The sequence below is a fragment of the Heterocephalus glaber genome, unplaced genomic scaffold (assembly GCF_053883595.1).
Source record: "Heterocephalus glaber isolate CG9 unplaced genomic scaffold, H.glaber_assembly_v1.0 deba00000122, whole genome shotgun sequence".
NCBI classification, from domain to species: domain Eukaryota; kingdom Metazoa; phylum Chordata; class Mammalia; order Rodentia; family Bathyergidae; genus Heterocephalus; species Heterocephalus glaber.
In genome coordinates, this window is record NW_028258138.1 from 19,352,240 (window position 1) to 19,362,121 (window position 9,882).

At 34.7% G+C, this 9,882-nt stretch overlaps 1 pseudogene; it reads left to right on the top strand.

Moving 5' to 3' along the window:
* The first annotated feature begins 1,075 nt into the window (after positions 1 to 1,075).
* Positions 1,076 to 3,840, top strand: LOC101698935 (heterogeneous nuclear ribonucleoprotein K pseudogene; annotated as a pseudogene).
* The last annotated feature ends 6,042 nt before the right edge of the window (positions 3,841 to 9,882 follow it).

Below are 9,882 nucleotides of genomic sequence, written 5' to 3' on the forward strand. Positions count from 1 at the left end.
TGCATGGGTTTTATTCTAGATTCTCATGGGTTTTATTCTAGATTCTCAATTCTGTTGCAATTATATATGTATCTCTTTATCAAATACGTGCTACTTTGTCTGCTATAACTTTATAGTATGTTTTGAAGCTCTCTTATTTACATTGTCATCACTAGTACAAAATACCTGATACCCTCAATTTAAAAGTGGAAAGGTTTATTTTTGCTCATGGTAATAGTTCATAGTCACTTGACTTTAAGGAAGAAACAGCGTTTGTCTGATTTCTTGATCATAGCCATTTTTCTTGGAGTAAGATGGAATCTTAATGTTGTGTTGGTGTACGTTTCTCTTGCTAGCAGTACTGAAGATTTTTTCATATATAGTTTGACCATTTGTACTTCATCTATGCAGGGTCTATTCCTTTTTGCTGGGAATTTTATGACTGTGACTTTTGTTCTTAGCTAGTTTTTTAATTCTTCATATGTTCTAGACATTAATTCTCTGAGGTGTAGCTGGCAAATTTTTCCCCATTCTGTAGGTTGTCTCTTCACTCTGTTCTTTTTTTTTCCTTTGCTGAGCAGATTTTTAATTTAATGTGATGCCATCTGTTGATTCTTGATGTTATTTCTTGTGTGAATTGGGATCTGTTCAGAGTCCTTACCTACCTATGACTTCAAGAGTATTGCCTATTTTATCTTTTAAATATTTATTTTTTAATATTTATATCTTTGAAGCATTTATATTTTAGTTTAGCTTCAATCTTTTACAGGTGGGTAGCCACATATGGATAGTCAGTTCTCCCAGCACCATGCGCTAAAGAGGTCTTCTTTTCTTAAGCATGTGTTTTTGTCAAAGTTCTGGAGGCTGAAATTGCCTGGGTTTGTTTCTGCATCATCTCTTTTATTCTATTGGTCCATATGTCTGACTTATTCTTTTAGTCAATACCATGATGTTTTTAATCACTGTAGTTTTGTGACATAACTGGAAATCCAGGATTGTGATGCTTCCTACTCCATTATCGTTACCCAGGATCGCTTTTGCTATTCAAGGTCTCTTCTGGATCACAATGAACTTTAGGATTGTTCTCTCTAGTACTATGAGGAATGTTGGAGTTTCGACTGGGATTGCATTCAATCTGTATATCAGCTTTGGAAGTTTGGCCATGATGACAATGTTGGTTCTGCCTATCCGGGAGCAGAGGATGCTATCACCTGTTTTGGAGTACTGTAGTTTTTGTAGTCTTTCACTACTTTGGTTATGATAATTTCCAAGTATTTAATTTTTCTTGATGTCTATTATGATCGGTATTTGCCTTAGTTACCTTTTGTTGTGATACAAAATACCGGATATCCAAAGTTAAGTTAGAAAAGTTTTACTCCAGCCCACAGTTTGTAGAACTTTCAGTCCATAGGCTGGCAGCATGGAAAGGGCATGGCAGAATAGAAACAATTCATGGCAGTTTCTTTGTGTTTTCTCATGTTTGCAAATGCTATTGAGATTCATCAGTATTAAAAACCATTAAAACCATTTAGTTTTATAAACCTTATAATTTGCATTATTAATTTATCTGACTTTTATGGTCACTATTGCATTCACATATTTGAAAACAATTTAAGAATATAGGTAAAAATGAAAGTGGTCACTAATCTATCCATAATTATAAAGTTTGAAAAAGGGATCATTTTATTAATGTTATTTCCTTTATGTTTTATTGCCTATCTGTTGAAACTTGGAAAAACTATATTTATTTAAATTGATTTGACCATCATATGAAAATAAAGTTAGATCTCAATGTATGTTCTCTGCAAAGAACACATATTTTATTGCTGATGTTTTAGATTTTCTTAAAGTTTTCCCCTTCATGCTATAGGATGTTGGGGTAGAGTGGCCGACATGTTATCCAGTAAATCAAATGTTCTGGTTCCAACTCTTGCTCGAGCTTACTATAGTTTCTAATACAGTAGCAGTTCTCAACAGTCTTTGACAACCTTTTCACTGGTGTCCTTTATTAAACTTCAGCACTCTATTCTGTTTTCTACCCATGGACTTATCTGACATAACATATCGACACTTCTGTTAGAACCCAACCTAACATTCAAACTTGTGAACCCAGATGTGCAAAGCAGTTAACCCTGATGGAGCTATCATTGACCTACCCAGAGTAGGTATTGTTGTTCCAGTTTGGTGCCCCAGGCAGTCAATTCTAAGATGCATTTCATAAAGCTTCTCCAAGGGTCACAGGTGATATTTAACACTAGCCAACCATAGCTGTGACCAATTTGACAGTTCAGCCTTGTGCTGTTTTTTCCATCATTCTCTGTCCCTTATTCTTTCTTTCTGAGATGACCAAATATACTGCCCTTACATTGCATATTTGCTTTTATCTCTAATTTTCAAGACCCAGGCTAAACCAGCATTCAAATACTTTGGCAAATACTTTATGCCAAGTTTTCTTAGAAAATACATTAAATGCATTTATAATGACGACAGTTCTGGAAAGTCCAATAGTAAATAAACTTAAAACATATTTAAATCTACTCTGCTTCTCTGCTGCACTGATTTCAACATCCTGCCTGATTCTACTTGTTTGCATCTTATAGGCTACTGCAGCACTAGTGTATCAGTTGTTGGTCCTGCCCAGAACACCACAGTCATACTCTGCAAGGATGTATAATAACTGATTGGTGTATCCATTTAATAAAAAAGAATAGAAACTGATCAGTCAAAGGAAACTGTCCTCAACTCTGAAACCAATGATGAATTTGGTAAATGTCCTGCAGAAGACATGGAAGAGAAGCAAGCATTGAAAAGATCTAGAAATACTGAGGAGATGGTTGAATTACTGATTCTGCTTCTGAGCAATAATCCTGGAGCAGTGATTGGAAAAGGAGGCAAGAATTTTAAGGCTCTCCATACAGACTACACAGCCAGTGTTTCAGTCCCAGACAGCAGTGGCCCCAAACACGTACTGAGTGTCAGTGTTTATATTGAAACAATTGGAGAAATTCTGAAGGAAATCATCCCTACCTTGGAAGAACACCAACACTAAAAATGAAGTGACTTTGCCAGTTGAGACTGTTTATTCATCAAAGACTGGCAGAAGGAATTATTGAGGTAAAAGAACTTCAAGAGAACACTCAGCAATCAAGCTTTTCCATGAATGCTTTCCTTATTCCACTGACAGAATTGTTCTTAGTGGAGGAAAGCTTGTGGTAGAGTGCATAAATATCATTCTTGACCTTATATCCAAGCCTCCTGTCAAAGGAAGTGTATAACCTTATGGTCCCAAATTTTATGAGAAAATGTAGGATTATGGTGGTTTTACAATGATGTTTGATGACCACCGTGGACAGCCTGTAGGTTTTCCCACATGGGGAAGAGGTGGTTTTGACAGAATGCCTCCTGGTGGGGTGGGCATCCCGTGGCTCCCTCTGGAAGAGATATGATGATTTGGGCCTGTGTCGGGGACCACCACCCCCTCCTCCTAATCAAGGTGGCCAGGGTGGTAGCAGAGCTTGGAATCTTCCTCTTCCACCACTACCACCATGCAGAGGAGGAGATCTAATGGCCTATGAAGAAGAGGAAGACCTGGGGACCGCTAGAAGAGCAAGTGTAAAGCAGTGTTTGCTGTCAACATTTGGGGGTTAGGGGGGAAAGTAACAATTGTTCACATGTCCTTGACATCTGTTCAGAGGAGTGTGTAGAATGTAATGCTCTTTTGTAAGAAATGTGTTATGATTTTTAAAATAAATTTAGTGAACCTAAAAATTATTTAAACCTAAGATTTCTAAAATCTATTTGACTACAGACTCATCTTTTCTTCTACGAAATAACTATTGATAGGCTAATATAAAAAATATAATTCTGGGAAGAATATTGATAATGTATTTCTCCTATCATTCCACCATATTTTCAGTTTACAGCCATGAAACAACCATCTTTTCTCTTAACTTTTATAATATTATCCATATTGAGAAATATGAGTTTTTCATAAAGTAGTAAATCTATTCAATACATACTAGACTTAAGTCTTTAAGAGCATTATATAAAGATGCTCAGAATTCTGGTTTTAATTGTAAGTACCTGCACCTGCCTCAAACACTGGGACGAGATGATAAAATTAAATTTGCTTTTAAAAATAAAGTAACTAATTAAAGAATTTTTATGCAAAGTTTGTTTAGAGAAATTTTCAAGAATGGAAATAAATTTGAGAACATTTCTTCCTGCCAAATTTTATAAATGTTAAACAATGGCAATAAAACTGAACAATGGTGTTTATATTTATTATTACTGTCTATAAATATTTCTCTCCATAAGTTATGGATGACTTAGTCTTACCTCCATCAATATATGTGGCTTGATTTGGTCAATGAAATGTAAGTAAAACAGACATACATTACTTCTTTCCATGCTTAGTAATTCAGGAATCCAGTGATAAAATCAGCCAGTATCAAGTTTTAAAATATAAGTTGTTGATTTAAGTCACTAAGATCTAGGAGTTATTTAGTGCAGCTTAGCTCGCCTTATCCTGAAAAATGGAATCATTTGGAAGTATTAGCAAAGTAATGTAAGCAGATTGAACACAAAATAACTTATAAATAAATTATTAATTTATTTGCATGAAAATATTTACTGGGTTTTAGTATAAGCCAGGTGTTCTTTTGAGCACTGAGATTTGCATAGAGAAAAAATGACAATTTTAATCCTCTCTTAAAATTTATTTTTAATGCAAAGACAGTAAACTAATAAATATACAAAATCTTATTAGATTATTTTTACCTTTCTTTTCATTATGAAGAAAAATTAAACAAAAAGATATAATTGACATGATAGGCATCCAGTAACAGTTTACTTTATTTGTTTATGGAGGCCTCCTCGTAGAGGAAAAAGATGATATATGATCTGAATAATGGCAAGTAATATACTCTGATGCAAGCAGCCAGGGCTCCTTAGACAAATGGTTGATTCTAGGGATGGAACAGGGTAGATACAAGAGGAGCTTACAATGTCAAAAGTAAGGACATATGCAAATAATGTTTTTGAAAAGGTTATGGGGATGTGAAGGGGATATGGGAGCCAGTTGGAAAGAACTACAAACAGCTGAAGTTGAGAAAATATGAACAACAAAATGTCACATGATAACACATTATAACATGAAGTCTAAAAGAAGTGTTATTGAGTTTATGCTAATACGAATAAAAATAGGTGAACAGGTAGAGCTTTCTTGCAGATGAATTCCAAAGAATGGAGTCATGGACTTAATTGTTTTCCCAAGGTTCATATATTGAAGTCCTAATTTCCTGAACCTCTCATATGATTGTATTTAGAAATAGGGCTTTTAAAGTGGTGACTAAGGCAAAGTGAGACATTAGAGCATAGCCTAACATGCTTCAGCTAGTTTTCCTATGAAAAGGGGAGAATAAGATGCTGAGAGAGAGAGAGAGAGGAAGGGAGGGAGAGAGAGAGAGTACCACTCTGCCACTCTTCAGGAGATATTCAAACATCCCCCTTATCTTATGTAAGAGTGAGACTTAAGGGCCTGGAAGCAGAAGAAAAAATTAGATTGGAAGATAAACTACTAACATCATAGTAAAAACATCTGTTAAATACTACCTAGAACAAGTGGTTAATGTGATATTACTAATATCACTTGGATGTCACATGCTTAGGTTTATAATGTAAAGGGCACTTGATTATTGTGATTTTACCCCACACATCCCATAAATCCCATATGAAAATTAGAAAGACATTCCTCCAATAATAGGGACCAATATCTCTGAAGTATTCTTCAAAATGGTCTAAGTGATGAAAACCTAGAAAACCTTAGAAATGATCCCATACCCGTGGGATGTGACAATAAATGCAACATGATAGATCAAAGCACTCATGGAAAACATTTATTAGTGCAAAAACTTAATGAAGTCTGAAAACTTTCTAACATTCTGTTTATGGTTATATACCATGGTTATATAGCATAGGTATTAAGAGAAATATATGTAAAAGATCAGTTTAGGCAAATTTCAAAGTCTGACAAATTGAATTGTGACAAATTATGGGAAAGCTTTGAACAAATGATTTCTGAAGAAATGTATGTCCCTGTTTACAGGTTAACTAATATCTGTCCAGCCAAGCTTTGTTTTGGAACAAGGATCTTACTTTAGCAAAATCAAATATTTTATTTCCATATTCATGGAAATATTCAACTCCAAAATGTCTGTGTTGAGGAAATGCTGGTGTGACAGAACACTGCTTTTCAAAAATCTTAAGCCTTTATCAGGTTTGGTTCCTTTACAAAAAGGTGGAAAAAGTATTTCCTTTTGTCTTCCACTCAATATTCTCTTTCATTTTCCACATTTGTTGAACCAAGATATTGTCATTTTATTAACATTGATCATTTCCTCCTAGTCTTTACATCTCCAAGTTTATATTGAATAGGTGAAATGCTTAGATATGATGCTACTCAAATTACCTGGTAAAGTGCTATGAGTAGAGTCCACTCCAATCACTTATCAACATCAGGAATCTGATTAGCAATGAGGATGTGAACGGTATGCAGGTAAGAAACCAGAAATGATGATAGTTTTATGCCTAGCTCTTATGTATGCATAGAAAGTTTGCTCCATAGTTGAGCTTTCAAATATTGTGAGATGATGAAAAAAAAAATCCTCCTTTGACATTTCATCCAAACCTAGAATTCAGAGATTCAATAGTCAATGGAAGAATTCATCACTAATTTTTCTTTACTTTTTGTTATGGAATTATACTTAGCATTGGCAGCTCAGTTCTAGCTATGCACTATTCTAACCTTAAATATGAGTTTTAAATATAAATTTGTTGATTTTTATGCTTTGAGGGAACTCATAACTTCATCCAACTATGAATAATCAGAAATATCCATTAGTAGATGCTCTTCAAGAGCACAGTCACATACACTATGTAATTGTTAGAAGATTCTTCATTCAGTGATGTGTGAACTCCTTCATTTGTTTATCTACTCATTTATTTTATGTCAATGAGTTTTTACATATTTTATGCCAGACCCTGATCAGAACATGAAGAACATAGCAGTGAAAAGATACAAAGAATCTGTTTCAGGAAGCTTTCAATCCAATGGAGGAGAGAAGGGGTAGTTTATTAGCTAGATAGATATATTTGCTTCATGATTTCAGACATTTCAATCCTTAATCAGTTGATTTCAAGGCAAAAAAAACTTCATGGCAGAAGGGCAATATGATGGAAAGCTGTTCACCTCATGGTATCCAAGAAACAGAGGGTATAGCAATGTCAGACAGGAAAGGGCCAGGAGAAAGATACAATCCCCAAGATCATGCCTTGATGAACTATAACTTTCAAATAAGCCCCACCTTTTAAAGCCCATTCATCTATGAACTGATCACTGAATTAACCCATGGAGAAGTTTAGTGCCCTTACTGGCCAATCACCTCCCATGAGTCATTGAATCTGGTCAAGTTGACAATTAAGATTAACAAAAACAAGCATGCCCTTGTCAAATTGACATTTAATCATATCTCTTTAAACCATATTTAATCTACAAATAAACATAATAACCAGGCATAGGTCCACTAATAATGATTTAACTGTACTATATAAAGATGGGCTAATCTCTTAACAGTATCAACACTTGAAACATTGCTCAAAAAGTTCTAGTCCAGTCTACCTGACAATGAAGGTAAAGTTTAGTTGTCTATAAAAAATTTGTTGAGCTCTCACTCCAATTATTCATTAAACTCTGCTTACATTATTCTAGGTATTCTAGGATTCCTCTAAATTAAATCTTTAAACTTTCCTGAACTTCTCCTACAAACTAATTCCAAACACTTCTGCATCATAAAGTTGCATGTAGTCATAACAAGTAATTCTCCAGTACCAATTTTCTGCACTAGTTGACATTCTTATCGTATAAACACTTTTGACCAAATATCTGATGCACACAACTTACACAAGGAAAATTTATTTTGGTTCATGGTTTCAGAGGTTTCAGTCCATGACTGACTGCCTCCAATGCAGAAACATCATGGTAGAAGGGATGGTGGAGGGAAGCTTCTCTCCTCATAGCATCAAGGAAGCAGAAAATATGAACACAAGCCAGAAGGAAAGGGGTCAGAGACCAAATACAGTCCCCAGATGTATGCCCCAATGAAACACTTCCTCCAGGTATGCTCAATTTTCTAATAGACAATTCAGCTATAAACTCATTAATTGGTTAACCCAGTGGAGTCCATTTGGCTCTCCAGGAATCCTCTTAATCCATTTGAGTGATCAGTCAATATTAACTGGCATAAATCTTTTTTCTAATTAGGGGTTTTCATTATAAGTTTAATTTTTATTTCTTTTTAAATTATACTATTTATTTTAAAATTAACTTTATTGGTAAATTTTAGGTATAAATTATGATCATATTCATCATTGAGAATTTGTACCTGCACATGATATATCTTAGTTATTGGTTTTTTCCCATTCCCCTTCCCTCCCTTCCACCCCTCCATCCCTTCCTAAGTGAAATAAATAGGACACACATGTGTCAATACTGAATTGAATCATCTCTCAGGTGTGAGAAACTGAAAGTATAAATGACTACCAAAATGTATAATAGATAATGTGAAGTAGGAAGTAAAAGTTCCAACGGAAAGGGGAAGTAAGGGGATGGAAGAAAGGAAAGAAGGGAAAGAAAAAAATGAGAAAATAAGGAAGAAATGGAGACTTAACATTTCCATCATTTATAGCAGCTATTGAGCGCTTAATATGGACCAGGTATTTTGATAGATGTATCGAGCTGTGGGGTGAACCTATAGCAGAGGTGGTAAACCTCCAGCATGGCACTTAGGGTGGAGCTGGCTGTTTGTTATCATTGAGAGCTCTGAAAGACTCACCATCACTAGCACAGAGTATATCACATATTGCTGTGTCTTCCAATGGTAGCAAGAGTGTACAATTTAGGGTCTTTCCATAAAGGCACTAATCCTTTCATAGAAGGCTCCATCCTCATGATTTCACTGAAAGCTAATTACAGTATTTATCAAAGGCTGTTCCAGTAAATAGCACCACACTAGTGATTAGGGTGTCAACATGTGGATTTTTCACACTTTGCTTCAGAAAAGTTATGAGTGGATTTTGAGAGTCCATCATACCCAGAGAGCATAGATACTAATTTCTGCCAACACTAGCCTCAGAAAAGTTGTGCTCACTTTTCTCTGGTCTTTTACTCCCAGTACTAGATACATATTATATTTAAAAGAATCTAAAATGATGAAGGTAGAAAGTAAAGTAACAGAAAAGGTGACCAGTGAGAGACTGGATATATAAAGAAATAACAACCAGGCTACATATTACAATAGAACTATGACTCCTATTAGATGCATTGGACAACAAAACTGAGAAACTAATCGAGAAAATGAGATTATGTTTCCAGTAACTAAATCAAATATTTTATCCACGCTTCCAGTACAGGGGCAACTAAAAAGAAGTCAAATATCCTCTTCTAAAAGAGTCACATTAGATGACCTGGATCTATTAGGCCTTCCTTAATTTTGTTTGTGAAAACTTGCCACAAGAGTACCACTAAAGATTTCCCCCCTTCACTGAAATGCTTCTACGTACTCTAATAATCTGAGGCTGTTTCACATTTCTTTGCTATGGCTTCCTCTGAATAAATAATTTTCAATTATTTGTCCACATGTAGTTAGTCTTTATTGTCATAAAATATATTCTCCATATTTCAGCCTTTTGAATAAAAAACATTGGGCATAATATGTGCAAAAACAATTTTAATTAGAAATGTAGTACTTTTTGTTAAATTGGAGAAAGTAAAGAAAGAATACTTTGTTTTTTGAGTTAATAACCAGAGAATGTATCAAGAGCAAATTGTATAAGGCCATGAAGAAA